The 13,644-nt window shown below is 38.8% G+C and overlaps 1 long non-coding RNA gene across 1 annotated transcript; it reads right to left on the bottom strand.

Annotated features, from left to right (window-relative positions):
• Nucleotides 1-2,315: 2,315 nt before the first annotated feature.
• LOC148111668 (uncharacterized) lies at nucleotides 2,316-6,655 on the bottom strand. The gene is made up of 2 exons (XR_015730262.1): nucleotides 6,615-6,655; nucleotides 2,316-2,867 (listed from the first exon to the last, which is right to left on the bottom strand). It is a non-coding gene; the product is annotated as an uncharacterized LOC148111668 (long non-coding RNA).
• Between the last annotated feature and the right edge of the window lie 6,989 nt (nucleotides 6,656-13,644).

Below are 13,644 nucleotides of genomic sequence, written 5' to 3'. Positions count from 1 at the left end.
CCCTTGGACTGCATGGTGATCAAACCGGTCAGTCCTGGAGGAGATCAACCCTGACTGCTCTTTAGAAGGCCAGGTCCTGAAGAGGAAACTCAAATACTTTGGCCACCTAAGGAGAAGGAAGGACTCCCTGGAGAAGAGCCTCATGCTGGGAACGATGGAGGGCAAAAGAAGAAGAAGGGGACGGCAGAGAACGAGGTGGCTGGATGGAGTCACTGAAGAAGTCGGCGGGAGCTTCAATGGACTTCAGAGGATGGTAGAGGACAGGAAGGCCTGGAGGAACATTGTCCATAGGGTCGCGATGAATCGGATACAACTTCGCAACTAACAACAAGGTGGATCCTTGAAACCCATCCATGATGCTTCCCCTGTCTGCTATTTCTTATGTTGTCCTCAGCAACAAGGAATTAACTCAGTCCAATGACAAAATAAACATCTCGTGAAGGGCTTAACCGGGTTCAACCAGACCAATGGATATTAATCATCTCCAAATAGTTTTGAAATTGCAAGCAGTCCATATGAAACAATTAAACCCGCCTTTGCATGTAGGTTTCCTAGCTAGATTCTGGTCTGGTGACAGCTGGTCTTTTTGTCCATCTTCCATATGATGAATTGAATATGTATTTGCTCAAACCTAGAGGTGGAGTCCACTTCATTCATTCAATCATTATTTATTTATCAGCTTTATTGGTCAGCTATTTCAACACAGGGTGCTTTAAAATTGCCCTCTGGACTTGAACTGTCAATCAAAGCTAAAACACCCATTCCTGAATTGGATCAACCCTTGGGTCATTGTTGATGAAAGGATGGAAGTACTCTTATTAAATGACCAATACCCAGGTATTTTGAAGCCAATGGCCAGATATTTCCTTCTAGCCTGCTTGGTTCCTTCCACGAATTGTCAACTTTAGAAGATTTCTTCCTTTTATATATGTTCATAATGCCAATTTTTGCATGAATTAATGGTACGGTGTATTTTTACACTTGGTGGCTTGAGAGATAGTAGTTCAACCATATATTTACTCTATATCAATGGGCGAATGAGGAGTTATTGGAAGGGACATGGTGATCTCATAGATCCCAAAATCTGTTGGCATTAATACTAAAGAACAAGGCATTTTCATTTCAAACTTGAGAAGAATTCATGTGTGAATGTATTGCAATACCAATGTAGGGATCCAAAACCAGATGATGCTTCTTGATATCCCCAACAGAATCTGACCTAGATTGGAGGGTTTTTTTTGTAACTGGTATTTTTCCCTTTTATATATGTCACTTTTGGCTTGAATTAATAGTGTGCTGTATTTTTACACTTTGTGACATGCGATATAGTAGATAGATAGATAGATAGATAGATAGATAGATAGATAGATAGATAGATAGATAGATAGATAGATAGATAGATAGATAATAAATAGGTAGCAGAGGTGGGTTTCAGCAGGTTCTGACCAGTTCTGAAGAACCGGTAGTGGAAATTTTGAATAGTTTGGAGAATCGGTAAATACCACCTCTGACTGGCCCCTCCGCCATCTATTCTCTGCTTCCCGAGTCCCAGCTGATCAGGAGGAAATGGGGATTTTGAAGTAACTTTCCCCTGGATTGTGGAGGGAATGGAGATTTTACAGTATCCTTCCCCTGTCATACCCACCAAGCCATGCCCACCAAGCCATGCCAAGCCCACCAAACCACACCCACAGAACCGGTAGTAAAAAAATTTGAAACCCACCACTGATAGGTAAGTAGGTAGGTAGGTAGATGATAGATAGATGATAGACAGGCAGACAGATAAATAGATAGCTAGATAGATGGATGATAGATGGATAGATGGATAGATGGATAGATGGATAGATGGATAGATGGATGGATGGATGGATGGATGGATGGATGGATGGATAGATAGATAGATAGATAGATAGATAGATAGATAGATAGATAGATAGAGTATAAGACTGAGATGTCCAATTCCATCTAATCCTATATTGATATCTGCTGGAGGGCTGTTTAGAATTATTGAAAGAACCTCTATCATCCCATATCTTCCCAAAACTCCTAGCATTACGACTAAAGAAGAAGGCATTTTTATTTCAAAGTTGAGAACAATTCATGTATCAATTTGATGTAATACCCACGCAGGGAATCCAAAGCCCGATGATGCTTCATGATATCTCCAAGAGAATCAACCTATCCGCCCCCCCCCCCATTGAATGTGGTTAATTGTGTGAAATAGGATCTTGGGAACAGACCACTTTTCCCTCCAAGATAGGAAAGCTTATATTGTTTGGTATTCTTCATAAATTTGCTAAAGACACTCACAGAAATGAAATACATCCATCTTTATTAATATGCTGACAGTAGAATCTAATACTAGAATCAAAAGGTGGGGGGGATCGATTTCAAGGGCGAAGGCATGGAGGGGCTACAAAGGGTGTAACTACATGGGTTAGAAAGAGATATTATTGATCAAACTAAGTTTAGGAAAGAATGAACGAGAGCCCAGGAGAAGGGACTCATTTCTCCTTCCTGATGGCAGGAAAGGAATTCATGTTAGAGTTAACAACTTCCAGATTTCGACACAGACTTTGCAATGGTCTTACTGTCATGTGTCACTTCACAGGTGACAGCCTTATGGTCTCGATACTCAGCCTCAGTCATTTTCATGTAACTGCTGGCAAGATATTTCCCATCTTGTTTGCTGGCTTTGGTGGTCTCCACTTCAGAGGTTATCACTTTACCATCGACCTTCCATTGCAATTCGAATGCAGGAGGGTAAAATTCGGTTAGGAGACACACAAATGTATATGGGTTCGGATTTCTGACCTCTTCCTGGGAAGGAGCAAACACTTGCACCGAAGGCGATACGTTGGTCTGACCTGGAAGAGAGGAAGATCTCATGAAGTTCCACACTGAATCTTAAGACTGAAATATAACATGGACCGAGTAACAAGACCAGTAGTGGGTTTCAAATCCCCGTCGCTACCAGTTCGCTTGTGGGCTTGCGCACAATGCTTCTGCACATGCGCAGAAGTGTCTGGGCGAGTGGGCGGAGCCTCCTGCTGCCCGATCTTGGGCGAACTGGTAGCAACCCACCACTGACAAGACTGATAACATTGATACCCTGTTTCCCCCAAAATAAGACATCCCCTGATAATAAGCCCAATCAGGCTTTTGAGCGCATGGCAATAAGGCCAAGCACTTATTTCAGGGTTCAAAAAAAATATAAGACAGGGTCTTATTTTTGGGGAAACACAGTAGATAGATAGATAGATAGATAGATACCCTGTTTCCCCCAAAATAAGAGACCCCCTGATAATAAGCCCAATCGGGCTTTTGAGTGCATGGCAATAAGGCCAAGCACTTATTTCAGGGATCAAAAAAAATATAAGATAGCGTCTTATTTTTCGGGAAACACAGTAGCTAGCTAGCTAGCTAGCTAGGTACATAGATAGATAGATAGATAGATAGATAGATAGATAGATAGATAGATAGATAGATAGATAGATAGATAGATAGATAGATAGATACCCTGTTTCCCTCAAAATAAGACACCCCCTGATAATAAGCTCATTCAGGCTTTTGAGCGCATAGCAATAAGGCCAAGCGCTTATTTCAGGGTTCAAAAAAATATAAGACAGGGTCTTATTTTTGGGGAAACAAGGTAGATAGATAGATAGATAGATAGATAGATAGATAGATAGATAGATAGATAGATAGAGAGAGAGAGATACCCTGTTTCCCCCAAAATAAGACACCCCCTGATAATAAGCCCAATCGGGCTTTTGAGTGCATGGCAATAAGGCCAAGCACTTATTTCAGGGATCAAAAAAAATATAAGATAGCGTCTTATTTTTGGGGAAACACAGTAGCTAGCTAGCTAGCTAGCTAGGTACATAGATAGATAGATAGATAGATAGATAGATAGATAGATAGATAGATAGATAGATAGATAGATAGATACCCTGTTTCCCTCAAAATAAGACACCCCCTGATAATAAGCTCATTCAGGCTTTTGAGCGCATAGCAATAAGGCCAAGCGCTTATTTCAGGGTTCAAAAAAATATAAGACAGGGTCTTATTTTTGGGGAAACACAGTAGATAGATAGATAGATAGATAGATAGATACCCTGTTTTCCCCAAAATAAGACACCCCCTGATAATAAGCTCATTCAGGCTTTTGAGCGCATAGCAATAAGGCCAAGCGCTTATTTCAGGGTTCAAAAAAAATATAAGACAGGGTCTTATTTTTGGGGAAACAAGGTAGATAGATAGATAGATAGATAGATAGATAGATAGAGAGAGAGAGAGAGAGAGAGAGAGATACCCTGTTTCCCCCAAAATAAGACACCCCCTGATAATAAACCCAATCTGGCTTTTGAGCGCATGGGAATAAGGCCAGGTTCAAAAAAATATAAGACAAGGTCTTATTTTTGGGGAAACACAGTAGATAGATAGATAGATAGATAGATAGATAGATAGATAGATAGATAGATAGATAGATAGATAGACAGATAGATAGATACCCTGTTTTCCCCAAAATAAGACACCCCCTGATAATAAGCTCATTCAGGCTTTTGAGCGCATAGCAATAAGGCCAAGCGCTTATTTCAGGGTTCAAAAAAAATATAAGACACGGTCTTATTTTTGGGGAAACAAGGTAGATAGATAGATAGATAGATAGATAGATAGATAGATAGATAGATAGATAGATAGATAGATAGATACCCTGTTTTCCCCAAAATAAGACACCCCCTGATAATAAGCCCAATCGGGCTTTTGAGCGCATGGGAATAAGGCCAGGTTCAAAAAAATATAAGACAGGGTCTTATTTTCGGGGAAACCAGGTAGATAGTCCTTGGTTTTTAACCATTTATTTAGTGATAGTTCAAACAGCACTAAACCCAGATTTCTTTTGATATTATGTACAGAATGTCTTAGAGGTGTCCAATTTATGTTGGATTCCAACTTGATGAGAGACGAATTGAAATGTCTTTATGAGTTGGTTCCCATAGCCCAACATTGACAAAATGCTGTTTTGATCTCCTTCTCCCAAGTCATCAAATTGAAAGAATACATATGACATGCATGCCACCAGAAACATTTCTAAGAGATGTCCCCCACAAATACATCTTTCACTTGATAAGAGGTTACTTATTTTGGTGGTTGATCTTATTAGTTTGGACAAAATAGGAAAAGATAATTTGACCAAACTCTCGTAGAACTTGCTGAAGTGAAAGTTGGATAGGCAATCATTCCACCACAAGGGATCAATGCCACTTCTGTTTCCTTCACAATCACACCACATTCATTCACCACTTTGAGCCTCCGCCAACTGAGAAATTGATGGTTCAATCACATATCCATTTCTGCAAACTTGAGCCAAAGAGAGATGGGAATGTGCCTGGTATCTCCCTGAATCCATATGCTATTTATTTAATATCACACATCATATCCATATGGTATCTCTTATGCATAGAATCTGAGAGTTAACTTTGTGGCATGGAATATTTTTCTGAAAGGCGGATAATTTGGACAATCACCATCGTAGCTCTAAATCTAACCCGAGATCTAATGTTAGATCCTGCTGCAGATCCCCTTTCAATCCAAGGGAGATCACTGACCAGAGTCCATTGGAGTTGGGCGGCTAGAGTAAACTTGAAAAAATTATGTTAAGAGCCTGGTGGCACAGCAGACTAATAGCCTGTTATTAACATTCAGCTGCCTGCAATTACTGCAAGTTCGAATCTCCCCGGGCTCAAGGTTGACTCAGCCTTCCATCCTTTCTAAGGTAGGTAAATTGAGGACCCAGTTTGTGTGGGCAATAAGCTGACTTTGTATAAATATACAAAAGTATGAAGGCTATTGCTTAACGCATTGTAAGCCGCCCTGAGTCTCCAGAGAAGGGCGGCATATAAATCAAATTGAAAAATAAATAAATAAAACAAGAAAACCTCAAGATATGAAGTGGAGATTTGACTCCCTACATGGACTGAGTTTGGAATGAATGATGGAATGTTGATCAAACATGCCAACATTCCTATGCAATTTTGATAAGGTTAGTTTTAAAAAAATGTCCCCAATACTTTTGAATCGCTTCTGTCTTATCTCTCAATGGCTTTAAGAAGATGGAATGTTTTGATTACCAAACAATCAAGCAACGTATCCTATTGATAATATAGCATATCATACTTTGGCTTACTTAATTCTACCTGGAAAATCGAACCACACAATGACAATATCAAATTTTCAGTCAATCTCATTCAGTTCTGTTAAAGAGATTATAATACAAATGAATCTCTCGGTTTTTCTTTAACCCCAAGAATAGTTACTCCTGAGTGTAAAAGTAGCCATAAGTTGGATTTCTCAAGATCTCATTGAACCTGATCATGAAAATCAAAGTAATACCTGTGAACAGCGAAGATGAAATAACACAGATTTGAATTAACGTGCCCTGCTCTGGTCTTAATGGTCAGTTCTTATGGAAAAACATCACCATGGATGGATCAAAAGCAATGATAAGATCAAACCGCCCGAAGTCAAAGTAGGTAAAGATGTGATAAAAAATGAAAAAATGAAAATACCACATGCAGGAAGAGAGATTTGAGATCAATTCATTGACTTACCTGTGACAATTAGCTGGGTTCCTTCTCCGAAGATATACCACAGTGATGCACAGCTATACAAAAACCTGGGGTCATTTCATAGCAAAAAAAGTCACAGAGATTTTAAAGAGAGAAAATCCTAGACCTCTAATTTCCTATTAGAACAGGACAGGAGATCAAAGAACAGCTGATGTCCTTGTCGTGGTTATTTCAATTTCCTTAAATCCCATGGAGTGCATTTTGGAAGAGAAGCCAATAGTCCATGTTCAGAGTAGTAAAAGAAGGGCCCGTTGGAGTTTTATAAAGATCTCAAGAAGTTCCATTCTTGAAATGATTGCTTTCTGGATACAGATGGTAGATGAGAACCTTTATTTCTTCAAGATTGAGTGATATGAAAGGAGTTCAAGTGTTGGCAGCATTTCCAGTTTAGCAAATATAAACTATGTTGAAGAAGTCTGACAAGTAGTTACTTTGTAGGTACTGAAGTTTTGTCTATGCTCTAATTGTTTTTGATGAAGTTAAGCCAATGCACTAGATCTGTTGGGTAGATGTGTTGAGGAGATCCACCAACATGGACCAGTTTTCTGATTCTAAATGTCCTTGATCTTGAAATTATGCAGGATAGATAGCTTTCAATTTCTCCGGACACCTTATATGTAGAACATTTCCAAGAAGGCCCTGGACCATGGGTTATGGCTGCTGGGATTCAGATTCCACCGGCTGAATTTCTAATAAGGACAACTGAGATTTTTCAAGATGATTTACAATTCATTCAATTCTCTTGAATGAATGGAAATGCAACTTTTGAGCCACTGCAGTTGGACTTGAATTGATTCATAGATGTGAAAAGAATCTGGGATGCTGAGGTGGTTCCTTAAATGTTGTTTCCTTTTTTCCTTTTTTTATTTCATCCTGAGAAAATGAGGAATTTACTCTTAAGAATGACAGAAAAGCATCTTGTGAACACTTAAGCAAGTTCAACCTGGCCAATGGAAGATTAATCATCTCCAAATAGCTTTGAATGTGCAACTGACCCTTGGAAACCATTAACCTGGTCTCTGCATGTAGGTTTCCTAGCTAGATTCTGAGCTAATGACAGTTAATTGATATCCTGGTCTTCCATATGATGATTGGGTATGTTTTTGCTCAAACCTGGAGATTGAATCTCTGAAAACATATGAAGAACGGTTGCAGGAACTGGGTATGTCTAGTTTGATGAAAAGAAGGACTAGGGGTGACATGATAGCAGTGTTCCAATATCTCAGGGGCTGCCACAAAGAAGAGGGAGTCAAACTATTCTCCAAAGCCCCTGAGGGCAGGACAAGAAGCAATGGGTGGAAACTAATCAAGGAGAGAAGCAACTTAGAACTAAGGAGAAATTTCCTGACAGTGAGAACAATTAACCAGTGGAACAAATCACCATCAGAAGTTGTAAATGCTCCAACACTGGAAGTTTTTAAGAAGATATTGGATAACCATTTGTCTGAAGTGGTGTAGCGTTTCCTGCCTGGGCAAGGGGTTGAACTAGAAGATCTCTAAGGTCCCTTCAAACTCTGTTATTCTAAAAATGTCCTCTGGACTTGAACTGTCAACCAGAGCTTAAATACCAATTTTTGAACCCGATAAACTCCAGTCAGGATGAAGAAATGGAAGTATTCTTATTAAATGACCAACACCCAGGTGTTTTGAATCCAATGGCCAAATATTGACTGCTAGTCTTGCTTGAATCCTTCCGTGAATTGTTAACTTTATAGGATTTCTTCCTTTTACAGATGTTTCTAATGCCACTTTTTACATGAATTAATGGTGTACTGTATTTTTACACTTTATGACGAGAGAGAGATTAGACAGATGACAGATGGTCTGATAGATAATAGATGATCCATAGAAATAGAGATAGATGGATACATAGATAGATATTATAGAGAGAGAGGGAGATTGAAGAAAGATTAGAGATAGATAGATGATATATATGTATGTATGTATGTATGTATGTATGTATGTATGTATGTATGTATGGGGAGATAGGTAGAAGAAAGATAGAGAGATAGATGATAGATAGATAGAAGTAGAGATAGAAAAATAGATAGATAGGTGATAGATAGATAGGTAGGTAGGTAGGTAGGTAGATAGATAGATAGATAGATAGATAGATAGATAGATAGATAGATAGATAGATAGATAGAGTGTATAGGATTGAAATGTCCCATCCACCTAATCCTAAATTCATATCAGCTGGAGGACTGTTTAGAATTATTGGAAGAACCTCTATGATCCCATATCCTCCCAAATCTGCTAGCATTACTATTAAAAAACCAAGGCACTTTCATTTCGAATTGAGAAGATTTCATGTGTGAATTTGATGTAACACCCATGGAGGGAATCCAAAACCCAATGAAACTTCTTGATATCCCCAAGAGAATCAGACCTGATATTTTTCCCCCATTAAATGGGGTTAACTGTGTGAAATAGGATCTTGGAAAGAGACCATTTCCCCCCCAAGATAGGAAAGCTTATACAACTCCTTATTCTTCATAAATTTGATGAAAGAGTCACACAAATGAAATAGATCCATCTTTATTAATGTGCTGACAGTAGAATCTAACAGATCAAAGAGGAGGGGACTGATCTGAAGGATGGAAGCATGGAGGGGATACAAAGAGTATAACTACTTGGCATAGGAAGAGACCTTCCTTGATCAAGCTCAACTTAGGAAAGAATGAATGAGAAAAGGGACTCTTTCCTCCTGTCTGTTGTCAGGAGAAGGCTCGTGACCGAGTTAACAACTTCCAGATCCCGTAAGAGCCTTTGTAAAGGTATTTCCATTATGTTTCACTTCACAGACGTACGTATGGTCTCCATAGTCGGAATCACTCCTGGTCAGGTAACTGCTGGCAAGGTATTTGTCACCCTGCTTGGTGGCTTTGGTTGTCTCCACTCCAGAGGTGGTCTCTGTACCATCAACCTTCCATTTCAGTTCGAAAGCAGGTGGGTGAAAGCCACTTAGGAGACATACCAGAGTGGCCTTCTTCTGGGTTTTGATCTCTTGCTCAGAAGGAGCAAAGACTTGGACTGAAGGAGATACTGGATCCTGACCTGGAAGAAAAGAAGATCTCATGAGGTTCTACACAGCATCTTAAAACTTCAACGCAGCATTAAAAGAGTATCTAGATGGATAAATGTATAGATCGTTTTCCTCATGAAGACTGTGGGGGAGGGAGTGAGAAAAATATCAAGACAAAATTTCTCAGAATAGTACATTACTAAGATGGTAAGAATCATACGGCCCACTTCTTAAGGGAGAGAAAAACATTATTAAAAAGCTAGAGGAGATGTTTGGAGGACTTCCTTGGCATTCAGAAGGTAATCCTAACACCACAGGCGGCTATTATATAGAATGGACAAAAGAGATTCCTACTGTTTGTTCTTGGAGCCTAAACAAAGTTTTGATATGATTTGATCTCCCATTGTAGCAGTCTCCCCAGAATTCTTGTAGTTAGTTCTATGAACCAGAAATGCTTTACATCAGAGTGAGATTTCTTGCATGGCCGCCCCTAGAAATATCTCCATGTATCTGCAGCAGGAGAGTTACTACTTAAAATTATTCTTCTTAGAAAAACATTTTGATTATCTTATTTTTCTTTGCATTTTGTAGAAGACCAAGGAGGCTGTATCAAGAGAACATCTGGGCAACAGCATGCCTTAAGGAGAAGTACAGCTTGCAAATAACTTTATTATGCCAATTATCAATTGGATTTGTTTAATTAATTCTTTCTTGTCTACCAGGACAGGAAGAAGATGAGAAACTAAGTGCCTTCTGTATATTCATATCACCTACTCCCATGTTCGTTTCTCTCTCTACATGTCTGAGTTTCAGAGAGAGGAAGAGAAATAAATTATTTTTAGTTCCTGAATGAAGTTGATGTTTCCTTCTTCATGTAGGAATAATCGACCACATGAACAGAAACATGAATCCTTCCACTACAAAACACATTTTTATTGCACAAAAGAATTAAATGGCAGAAACAGAGTTGAGTTTCATGGAATTTATATCACTCTTTGAAGTCAAACCAACTCTCCAGGAACATTCAAACTCAATTGTTTAAATGTTTAGCGTTGAGTTTCATGTCCACACTACTTTCTAAGAGCAGTTAAAGTCAATGCCAAAGAAAATGTGGTCCAATCTCCTAACTCAGATTTCTTTTGTGGAGAACGTCTTAAAGATCCCCAATTTATGTCAGATGCCAACTTGGAAGAGTGATGATTTGAAAACTCATTCTGCATTGGTTCCCAGGGCCAAATATTGAAGTAACATTCAGCATTTCTTCTGAGCATTACTTATTCCAAGACATTGAATTAAAGAATGCATGCATGCCACAAGAAACATTTCTTGCAGATGTCCCTCACAAAGTCATCTTATTCTTTATAAAAAGGTTAGTCATTTTTCCCCACTCAGTTAATTCATTCTTTAAGGGACCTATCTCAAGTTAACCTCTGAAAGAAATATTTAGGATTTAAATTCTTTCATCAGTTGTTTAACACACACAGGAGAAAAATAGCAAAACTCTGAACATCTCCAAAAGAGATAACATGAAAGGTTTTAGTTCTTTCCTCGCATACTATGCTACTTATTTGTGTAAAATAATTGGAATTGAAGTCTTATCCCAGTTTCTAAATTTTGAGGAGACTAAACAAGAATTATTGTTCAATACAAAGTAGTTGATATGATCAGTTTGGACAAAATAGGAGAAGACAATTCGACCATACCTCCCTATATCTTCCTGAAACGAAAGTTGGAAACCCAACACATTGGTGAGATACCACTTCTGTTTCCTTCACAATCATACCACATTCATTTACCCCTCTGAAGGTTCTTTAGGAAAGGATCCCTTCCCCCAACGGAGAAATGCAGGTTCATTCACAGATCCATTTCTGCAAATTTGATCCATTGAGAAATGGTCCCTTCCGAACCTATGGTTGTGGCTATCCACCCCACTTATCGGGTCAATCTAAGAGATGCTTATATCATTATAACATTTCCCCAGGTTGTGTCTGAATCTGAATATTTTTACAAAGCTGGAAGTGCATCATTTGGACAACCGCCTCTATAACTCTAAATCTAACCCTAGATTTAGTAGTAGATCATGTGGCTGATTCCTTTTCGATCAAAGAGAAATCACAGCACAGAGTCCATTGGAAGTAAGTGGCTACAAAAAACTTGAATAAATAAGCAAAACAAGAGAAAAAGAAGAAGGAAACATCAGGATTTTTAGCAAAGATTGAACTCCTTGCATTGACTGATTTGGCCGTTGGAATGAATGATGAATGGTTGATCAGACATCCCAACATTTTAATGTAATTTTGATGACCGCAGAGTAAAATCTCCGTCTTGTCTTTTTCAGAAGATGGAGATTTCTTTTAAACCAAATGATAAAGCAAAGGATCAGATTGACAATGTATCCTATTTTGGCTTCCTTAAATCCACTTGGAACATCTAAACACAGAGTCATAAAATCAGACTTTCAGCCAATCCCATTCAGTTCCATTGAAGAGAACACAATACAGATTCATCTTTTAATCCACAGGAAAATTATGCCTGAGGATAAAAATAGCCGCCAGTGAGATTTCTCAAGATCTCATTGAACCTGGTCATGAAAATCAAAGTGTCTCTGCGAACAGGGAAGATGAAATCATAAGGATTCGAATCTACCTGTCCTGACCTGGGCTAAATGTTCAGTTTTCATTGAAAAAGAAACCGATCATCATTGTTGAATCAAAAACAACCCTAAAATCAAAGTGCATGGAGTCAAAGTAAGGAAAGAAGAGGAAAAAGAGGAAAAAATGAAAATATTACATGTGGAAAGAAAGATTTGGGATCAATTCATTGACTTACCTGTGACGATTAGCTGGGTTCCTCCTCCGAACACCCACCACAGTGATACATGGCTATACAAAAACCTTCTCTCTCTTGATGTTCTTCAGATAGAGCAACAGGTGGTGTCCTTAACAAGGTTGTTTCAAGTTCCTTAAATCCCATGGAATGCATTTTGGGAAAGAAAAACCCCAATGATCCATTTTCAGAGTCGTCAAAGAAGGACCTGTTGGTGATTGAGAAAGATCTCAGGTCCTTCGAGAACTTCCATTCTGGAAGCGATTCCTTTCTGGATACAAACAGATGGTAGATGAGAACTTTTATTCCTTCTAGATTAGGTGAAAAACACTCAGATGTCTGCAGCTTTGGCAGTTTATATAATAAATAAACTATGTTTAAGAAGTGTGACAGGTTACTGAAGTTTTGTCTATGCTCTTATTGTTTCTGATGAATTTAACCCAATGCACTGGATCTGTTCTTGAAATTCAGCTTGATCACTGTATTATGATTTTTGTAGTCCACCATTAAGAATCGTAATAGATCCTTCAGAAAATGGACCTCCAGGAAGTGACCCGTATCTGATTCTGACTTCCTCTGAATCTAAATGGCCTTGAGGTTGAAAGCTCAGTGAATGATGTGGGATAGATATCTTTATATGTCTCAGGATACCTTATATGAAGAACGTTTCCAAGAAGGTCCTGGACCATGGGATATGCCTGCTTCTATTCAGGTCTTCCAGTTGAATTCCTAAGAAGGACAATTTTTCTGGAAGACTAGGAATTCTCTGCATGCTTATCTGCAGGTTTCCTTAACCGTAAATATAAGTGCGTTGTGTCAAGATTTTGCCTGGAGTGGAGATTTGGAATGATTTAGGGTAGTTTTGCGATGGCCTTTAGAATGTAGACTTTCATGGAAATTTCAGTAGCTTGTAAAATACATTTTGACATATGGAGACCTATGAGTCACATGGCTCTGATCCAGGGTTTTTTTTTCCCCTTGAGTGAGCCAACTATTGAGGCTCTGCAATTAAGTCCTAAAATTCATAGATTTTAAAAGATTCTGGGTTGTCTAGGTAGTTCCTAAATATCGACCCATGGTGCTTTCATGCACAATGCTCCATTGTGGAATTGGGATGTTATTCTTGTGGCCTGACAATGGCTAGTGGAGCCGGTGGCAGAC

This window comes from Pantherophis guttatus, chromosome 17, assembly GCF_059756535.1.
Source record: "Pantherophis guttatus breed Tessera chromosome 17, ASM5975653v1, whole genome shotgun sequence".
Taxonomy (NCBI): domain Eukaryota; kingdom Metazoa; phylum Chordata; class Lepidosauria; order Squamata; family Colubridae; genus Pantherophis; species Pantherophis guttatus.
The sequence above is the reverse complement of the archived record's forward strand: the minus strand, read 5'-3'. Positions and strand labels throughout refer to the sequence as shown.